Below are 8190 nucleotides of genomic sequence, written 5' to 3'. Positions count from 1 at the left end.
CTCTTCTTCTCTGGGAACTGTAGATCAGTAAGAGGAATAGGAATCTCTTGACAACTCTCAGTGCCATTAACAAACTGCAGTTCCCAGAATTCCCATGACTGCGTAAAGTGGTACAATACTGCTTTAAATTTATAATGCAGATGGGACCCTAGCTGGCTCTGCCACTCACTGGCTCTTCCTCTGCAATCCATTTGCTGCACTGTGGGTTAAACCACAGAGTCTAGGGCTTGCTGATCAGAAGGTCGGCGGTTCGAATCCCTGCAACGGGGTGAGCTCCTGTTGCTCGGTCCCAGCTCCTGCCCACCTAGCAGTTTGAAAGCACATCAAAGTGCAAGTAGATAAATAGGGACTGCTCCGGTGGGAAGGTAAAGGGCGTTTCCGCGCGCTGCTCTGGTTCACCAGAAGCAGCTTTGTCATGCTGGCCACATGACCCAGAAGCTGTCTGCAGACAAACGCTGGCTCCCTCGGCCTATAGAGCGAGATGAGCGCTGCAACCCCAGAGTCGGACACGACTGAACCTGATGGTCAGGGGCCCTTTACCTTTAGCTTTACTGTTGGCCTCCTCACCTCCCACCCTACCAGTCCCAATTAGGACCAACCTCCCTCGACCTCATCTTATGAATATCTTGCATGCTCAGGACAATGGAACCAGCTGTAAGCATGCACCAAACGTTACAGGACATAATGACCTTAATTTGGACCCAGATTGCGTTTCAAGAGAGAATTCCTATCCTCGTTTCAGCTCGGACAAAGTCATATGTCATTGTTTCCTACTTGTCGCCCGGCAAGCAAATTGGCCCTGCCTTTAATTAAACCCCACTAAATAAAAGAAAAGGAGAAAGAGCGAAGGAGAGGAAGAGTGAGTGAGAGAGAGAGAGCTTTTTATTATTGATTTCCTAAGGCAGCCTAGTGTGAAATTTTTGATGTAGTTGTTTTGAGGATTAAAAAGTTGAGCATGAAAATGTATTATTGATTCGGCCCTGCAAAGTACAGTATACTGTTCATCTACGCCATGCATTATTGATGAAAGCACTCAACAGTCCTAACCTTTTACTTGATCACGCTGAGGGTTTATTTATTTATTTATATTTCCACAGGCACCCACCCGCACCATGTGGCAGCTCTTCTCACCCTCCCCCGCCCCCTGCTTCCGACCTGCCTTTCCCATGCATGGGAGATTCCAAGGGTCAGTGGTGCAGCTGCAAAGCGAATGGGGGCCTTACGTTGCTCATGATGAAGAAGGTGTCGGGGTGGTGGTGGATCTCATATGGGACATGCGACGGAAGCAACTACTCCAAACAGCTCAATCCTCGTAGCGTTTATTGATTCGGAAGTACTGTAAGTCGAAACTTACTTCCCACTAAGGGTGCATAGAAGGTCAGCCTGTCATATTAGCCAAGGCATTGCCAAGTGATAAGCCTATGGAACAGAAGATACATCTCCCAGCTTCTCATTGGCTTTAGCTCAACCAATCACTGGCTTTGGATCCACCAACTGATGACCTCACAACTTCCCATCCTACTGGTGGGACCAGCCTCCATTGAATGGGAATAGTCAGAATGGGCTTTGTTCCCTTCTTTCTGGGAGGGAGACTGTTATGTACTGAGCTGAATCCTAGAACAATAGGATCCAGAATGCAGCAGTCTGATTGGTCTGCAGGAGCCACCCAATCCAGCTCTAGGTCGAAGTGAATCAGCGACCTGAGTGGCCTGCAGGAGTAGCCAATCAGGCTCCTGGATGAAGTGAATCAGCAACCTGATTGGCCTGCAGAAGCAGCCAATCAGGCTCCTGGATGAAGTGAATCAGCAACCTGATTGGCCTGCAGGAACAGCCAATCAGGCTTCTGGAGGAAGTAAATCCACAACCTGATTGGCCTACAGGAGCAGCCCGGACATAGCCAATCACACAGGGCCCATTGTGTAAATAATGTATATATAGCAGACGTTTTGGGGGAAGTTTCATTCACTGTTTTACAAGCTGCAATAAAGAGCATGAAATCACTACAGGACTCCGAGTTTATTTCAGAGACTTTGTCTCATCTCTTCCTTGGACTACAACTCCTAGCACCAGAGCCATCTTTCCCATTGGTCTTAGTGGTTTGTTGCACCAGGGCGCTGGCCTCTCAGGGGCGCCCTAGCGAGTGGGGGCGCGGCGCAGCTTTGCAGGCAGCCTCCCCTTTCCCTGCATGCCCACCAGCTGTGTCCCGCCAACTATATGGCTGGCGGGCATGCAGCTTCCTTCCCAAGCCTCTGCAGGAGGAGAGCGATCCCTGCAGAGGCTTAGGATGGAAGCTGAGTGCATCTTTCCTCCCAAGCCTCTGCATCTGCTAAAGGCGGCCCTGCTCCTGGTCGTTGTCTTCCTCCTGCTTCCTGACGGAAGGCGGCACACAGCCTTCCTGGGCTGCCTCCTCGGGCGCCCTGACGCCAGAGAGCATGTCCGCCAGCACGTTTTCCTGCTTGATCGCCGCCACCATGCCAGGGATCGGGCGGGGGGGGGGGAGGCAGAGGACATTTTTCACCGCCCCCTCCCTTGTTTTGGAGTTGCCGGGGGGATGCCAGGGATCTTTGCACCACGGCGCCAGATATGCTTAAGACAGCCCTGCCTAGCACAGTATCCTGGATGATAATAATAATAATAATAATAATAATAATAATAATAATATATTATTATTATTATTATTTATATCCCGCCCATCTGGCCGGGTTCCCCCAGCCACTCTGGGCGGCTTCCAACAAAATATTAAAATACAGAAATCCATCAAACATTAAAAGCTTCCCTAAACAGGGCTGCCTTGAGATGCCTTCTAAAGGTCTGGTAATTGTTGTTCTCTTTGACCTCTGGTGGGAGGGCTTTCCACAGGGTGGGTGCCACTACCGAGAAGGCCCTCTGCCTGGTTCCCTGTAACCCATGGGCTGATGGGAGTTGTAGTCCATCAATATCTGGAGGGCTCCAGGTTGGTGAAGGTTGGCGTTGAATGAAATATTGTGGGGGCCCAGGTAAGCCCCGCCCCACGTAATCAATCACATGATGCAGTGAACACACACCATGTGAATGGGAATCGCCATCAACTTTGTGGGAGCCTGGCTCCCTCAAATATTTTAATGGGGTGCCGTGGGGGCTTCAGCCCCCACAATAAAATATTGTTGTGGAGTTGGTTCCTATGGTTGGCGTACAGCCTAGGACATGGTGCAGCAACTCAAGCTACCAAGGGGCCAAATCAGTGTGGAATGGCCACAGAGGGTTTCTGATGTGGATCAGTCAAAACATGCTCACTTTGGGCCAAGCCTGGGCTATAAATCTGGACCAAATATTTTGAAGACACTGTGTTTGTTTGTTTGTGGGTGTGGGTGTGGTTTTATATATATTCAGCTAGAATTGTTTGCAAAAGAACACCCAAATCCTGAGTAATAATAATAATAATTTTAAAATAATTTTGCAATTTATACCCTGCCCATCTGGCTGGGTTGCCCCAAAGCCACTGAGTAATTTTGACTCCATTCTAGTCACTGGAAGAACAGCTTTCTTGATATCAGGATCAAAGACATTCTAGGGCAAGAATGGTTGAACCTGTAAATTTCAGTTCTCTTAGTTCCTCTCCCCCCCCCCATTTTAAATCTGATTTTCCACATTTCTGCCCCATTTTTTAAAAAAATGCTCATGAAGACTCATTAGCATTCTTGAACAATCAATCAGTCATCTAAGATGCACATTTCTGCAAGCATTTCCCCCTAATATAATACTTTTTTTTTTGCATATTTCACTAATGTATTCTTCGTGCACACTCTGCCCTAGTGCATCCAGTTTGTGAAACATGACTTGACTGGAGAATGGGATGGCAAAATTTTGAGAACTGTGAATTTCGAAAGATGGCTGTGTTTCGGTTCCTGTATTGTTTCGGAAACTGCAATTAATTTCCTCCCCATCCTTAGTCTAAGGAATCTAACCTTCCATAAGAGTTTTACATAAATGAAGTTCTGCAGCTCTGGATTTGCCAAACCTTTAGTTCTGACGTGCAACAGCAACCTTTTCAGAGGCAATCTTAATGTCCCCCTACAGACCATTAGATGCAGCCAGCCACAACGCCAGCATTAACAGAGCTACGTGAGAGAAGCACAGCATTTATGGCCTTGCAGCGGACATAAAAATCTGCCCCATAATTCACATGCATTTATGCTCTGATTCCTCGCTTTCAAGTGTGTTTTGGTCCCATGAGAATTTATGTGTAATGTTTTTATGCACTTTAAAAAAATTAAACCTAAATTGGGGTTGTCGAATGAAGCCTGTGCGACCACTATCTCCTGCTGCCTTGAATTATATTCACTAGGTAAAGGTAAAGGCTACAATACTTTGGCCACCTCATGAGAAGAGAAGACTCCATGGAAAAGACCCTGATGTTGGGAAAGATGGAGGGCACAAGGAGAAGGGGACGACAGAGGATGAGATGGTTGGACAGTGTTCTCGAAGCTACGAACATGAGTCTGACCAAACTGCGGGAGGCAGTGGAAGACAGGAGTGCCTGGCGTGCTATGGTCCATGGGGTCACAAAGAGTCGGACACGACTAAACAACAACAACAACATTCAGTGCAGGGAAGGCTGAGCCAATGCAAACAGGAACAGAGCAACGAGAGCTATCATGTGTCGTGGGAGATTGACTGAAACTTCTGTGGGCACCATAGGAGATCCTGGCAGGTGCATTGCCTGCAGGGTGGGACCTGGATCGAACTCTCCACCTGCCATGGACATTCTTCGAGGATTCCTCACTACAGTTTCACACCCTGTCAGTGATAGCTACTGAGGGAGAGAGGCAGGCAAGCTTCATGCAAATTAATCGGTGCCTGGTCTTTAATAGGGTTGGATGAGTCAAATAATTAACTTGCCAATAAAGCATGAAGAGGTTGCAAGCTGTGGAGCAGGGTATTTTGTTGCCAGTTCCACAGAAGGTTCTCCTGTCAGCCGATGATGAGAGATGGGTCTCCAGGCTAAAATACCTGCATTTTTATTACTTTGTCCAGAACACAAGTAGAATGTTTACTCACTGGATTCTGCTCCCAGTTTGCTGCTTCCATTGAACATGGTGATAAAGATCTTAGTCGGTTAGCTTTCAAGGCTCGAAGTGATTTGTTTGCTTGTTTGTTCCATTTATAAATCACTTCCCGTGAGGCATCCCAAAGTAATTTCCAATATATATCTATATATAAATCTTAAACAGTTACTTATATAAAAAGTTAAAACAATTGCATGTATAAAATCCTTATATTCTCCCTCTGTGTGTGTGTGTTCTGTTTAATAATACAGTGGTACCTTTTTTTGAGCCCGGGATCCGTTCCACAGCCCCAGACGCTCGACGAAAAGGACGCTTGGCAAAGCACCGCTCTGTGCACGCACGAAGCGTGATTTAACTACCAAGAAGGCCCTCTCCTTGGTTCCATGGAACATCACTCTTTGCAGTAAGGGAGCCACCAGAAGGCCCTTGGAGCTGGACCTCAGCTGGACCTACTGAGATTTTGACGATAGGTAAATATATTTCCTTTTGAGTTATTTATTGGCCGAGAGGCAGAGGCTTAGGGTGCAATCCTATACATGGTTGTTGTTGTTGTTGTTGTTTAGTCGTTTAGTCGTGTCCGACTCTTCGTGACCCCATGGACCATAGCACGCCAGGCACTCCTGTCTTCCACTGCCTCCCACAGTTTGGTCAAACTCATGTTCGTAGCTTCGAGAACACTGTCCAAGCATCTCGTCCTCTGTCGTCCCCTTCTCCTAGTGCCCTCAATCTTTCCCAACATCAGGGTATTTTCCAGGGAGTCTTCTCTTCTCATGAGGTGGCCAAAGTATTGGAGCCTCAGCTTCACGATCTGTCCTTCCAGTGAGCACTCAGGGCTGATTTCCTTCAGAATGGATAGGTTTGATCTTCTTGCAGTCCATGGGACTCTCAAGAGTCTCCTCCAGCACCACAATTCAAAAGCATCAATTCTTCGGCGATCAGCCTTCTTTATGGTCCAGCTCTCACTTCCATACATCACTACTGGGAAAACCATAGCTTTAACTATACGGACCTTTGTAGGCAAGGTGATGTCTCTGCTTTTTATGATGCTGTCTAGGTTTGTCATTGCTTTTCTCCCAAGAAGCAGGCGTCTTTTAATTTCGTGACTGCTGTCACCATCTGCAGTGATCAAGGAGCCCAAGGAAGTAAAATCTCTCACTGCCTCTATTTCTTCCCCTTCTATTTGCCAGGAGGTGATGGGACCAGTGGCCATGGCTACTCAGAAGTCCATTGAAAGGTCAGTGGTCCAACAACTGAATTCCATGCAGAAGGTCCCAGGTTCAATCGCCAGCACCTCAAGGTAGGGCTGGGGGAAAGACGCTTGCCTGAAACTCTGGAGAGTCTTGGCCAGGGAATACTGAGCTAGATGGACTTCCAATCATCATCTTCCTGGGGTTTATTCCCATGTGAGCATGAATATGATTGCATCTTGCATAAGCCCAAAATATCTGATTGGATGACAACCCTGTGATTAGCTACCCTAACATTCCCTGTCCTCTGATTCAAGAACGTGAGGAGCCAAGCAAGAAGAGGGGGATTTTCCGTGCTCCTGTGTTATGGCATTCAGAATGAAAGCCCATCCATCCACTCTCTGCCTTTGGAAAATACTCTCCTGTTTTGAGGCTCTTGACTTTGGCACCACACAAATATGTTTTAGAGGAGCATTTAAAAGCCCTTAAGTCAGTTTTATTACATTGTTAATTATACCCGTGAGCTGGATAGGAAAAGCAATCCCTGAAGCACTCCGTGGGAATGCTAGACGTGAAAAGGTGTCAATTTACCGCCAGTCTGAGAGAGTTTTAATGTGTGATTTAATGTGTATGGATTCACAGTTTATATGCAAACACAAATATATGCTTTCCACCCTTTTATACCTGAAGGAGCATCTCCACTTCCATCGTTCAGCCCACACACTGAGGTCCAGCTCCGAGGGCCTTCTGGCAGTTTCCTCACTGTGAGAAGTGAGGTTACAGGGAACCAGGCAGAGGGCCTTTTTGGTGGTGGCACCTGCCCTGTGGAGCGCCCTTCCATCAGATGTCAAGGAAATAAACTGACCTTTAGAAGATATCTGAAGGTAGCCCTGATCAGGGCAGATTTTAATGGTTGATATTTTATTGTGTTTGTAACAAAAGTCATATGGGTGGCATATTATTATTATTATTATTATTATTATTATTATTATTATATCTCAGACTTTGCAGTGGGGCCAATGTGTCCCTCTGAGCTCTCTATCTGGCCCTCTGGACTTCTCAAGGCAATGCTTTCATTACCCTGCTCAATGCCCACCTGGAGCGTTGTGGACAGAGAGATGAGGAGAGATGTCAGGGACTGTGCTGAGGGAGACAGCACTGAGAAGGAATGGTGGGGGCCGCGCGCCCCATCCTGAATCTTCCCAGGAGCAGGAGGACAGTATAGATTTAGAACAATGGCTTGCAGAGGGGCATAGTTCAGGAGGCAGAAGCTGGGAAATACTGGATGGCAAACAGCTAGCAGAAGAAACACTAGAAGAGAGAGGGGCAACAGATTCACAGTCACTGGACAGCATCCACCCCCTTCTCCAAAGACACGGAGAGCTCAAAGAGTTTTAGAACAGAGAGCACAGAGGGTACAATCTCAGACTACAAGGAGTGACATAGATTAATAGGGACGGAGGGGTGTGTAAGCTTTAATTGGGAGCACCGCCATTCTAGGGAGACGCTTTCTTTTGTCCCTCACTGTGTTTATTAAAGAAGCTAACTGGTAAGAATTTCCTTTTGTTTGATCTGCTTATTTACTGCCATGGGGGAGGGAGCCAATTCCCCAAAGGCTGACAAGAGGCTATTTGTAGAAACTTCTGACCTTTGTGTGGCCAGAAAGTAGCCTTATCTAGAAAGGTAAGAGCCACCTCCATTGATCTGCTCACTTTTGCCTCTGGCCCTACCCTCTATGGCAGTGATGGCCAAACATGGCCCTCCAGCTGTTTTGGGACTACAACTCCCATCACCCCTAGCTAACAAGACCAGTGGTCAGGGATGGTGGGAATTGTAGTCCCAAAACAGCTGGCGGGCCAAATTTGGCCACCACTGCTCTATGGCATGTAGCTCCCAGAAGGTTGCCCACAGGCAGAGAACTGGTTCCCCATGTCTGCTGTAGACCAACAGCTAGAAGA

At 47.3% G+C, this 8190-nt stretch overlaps 1 long non-coding RNA gene across 1 annotated transcript; it reads left to right on the top strand.

Moving 5' to 3' along the window:
• Positions 1–5308: 5308 nt before the first annotated feature.
• LOC148683716 (uncharacterized) lies at positions 5309–7788 on the top strand. The gene is made up of 3 exons (XR_015946868.1): positions 5309–5515; positions 6233–6342; positions 6923–7788. It is a non-coding gene; the product is annotated as an uncharacterized LOC148683716 (long non-coding RNA).
• Positions 7789–8190: the final 402 nt, after the last annotated feature.

Source organism: Zootoca vivipara, chromosome 13, assembly GCF_965207765.1.
Source record: "Zootoca vivipara chromosome 13, rZooViv2.hap1.1, whole genome shotgun sequence".
Lineage (NCBI taxonomy): Eukaryota > Metazoa > Chordata > Lepidosauria > Squamata > Lacertidae > Zootoca > Zootoca vivipara.
The sequence above is the reverse complement of the archived record's forward strand: the minus strand, read 5'-3'. Positions and strand labels throughout refer to the sequence as shown.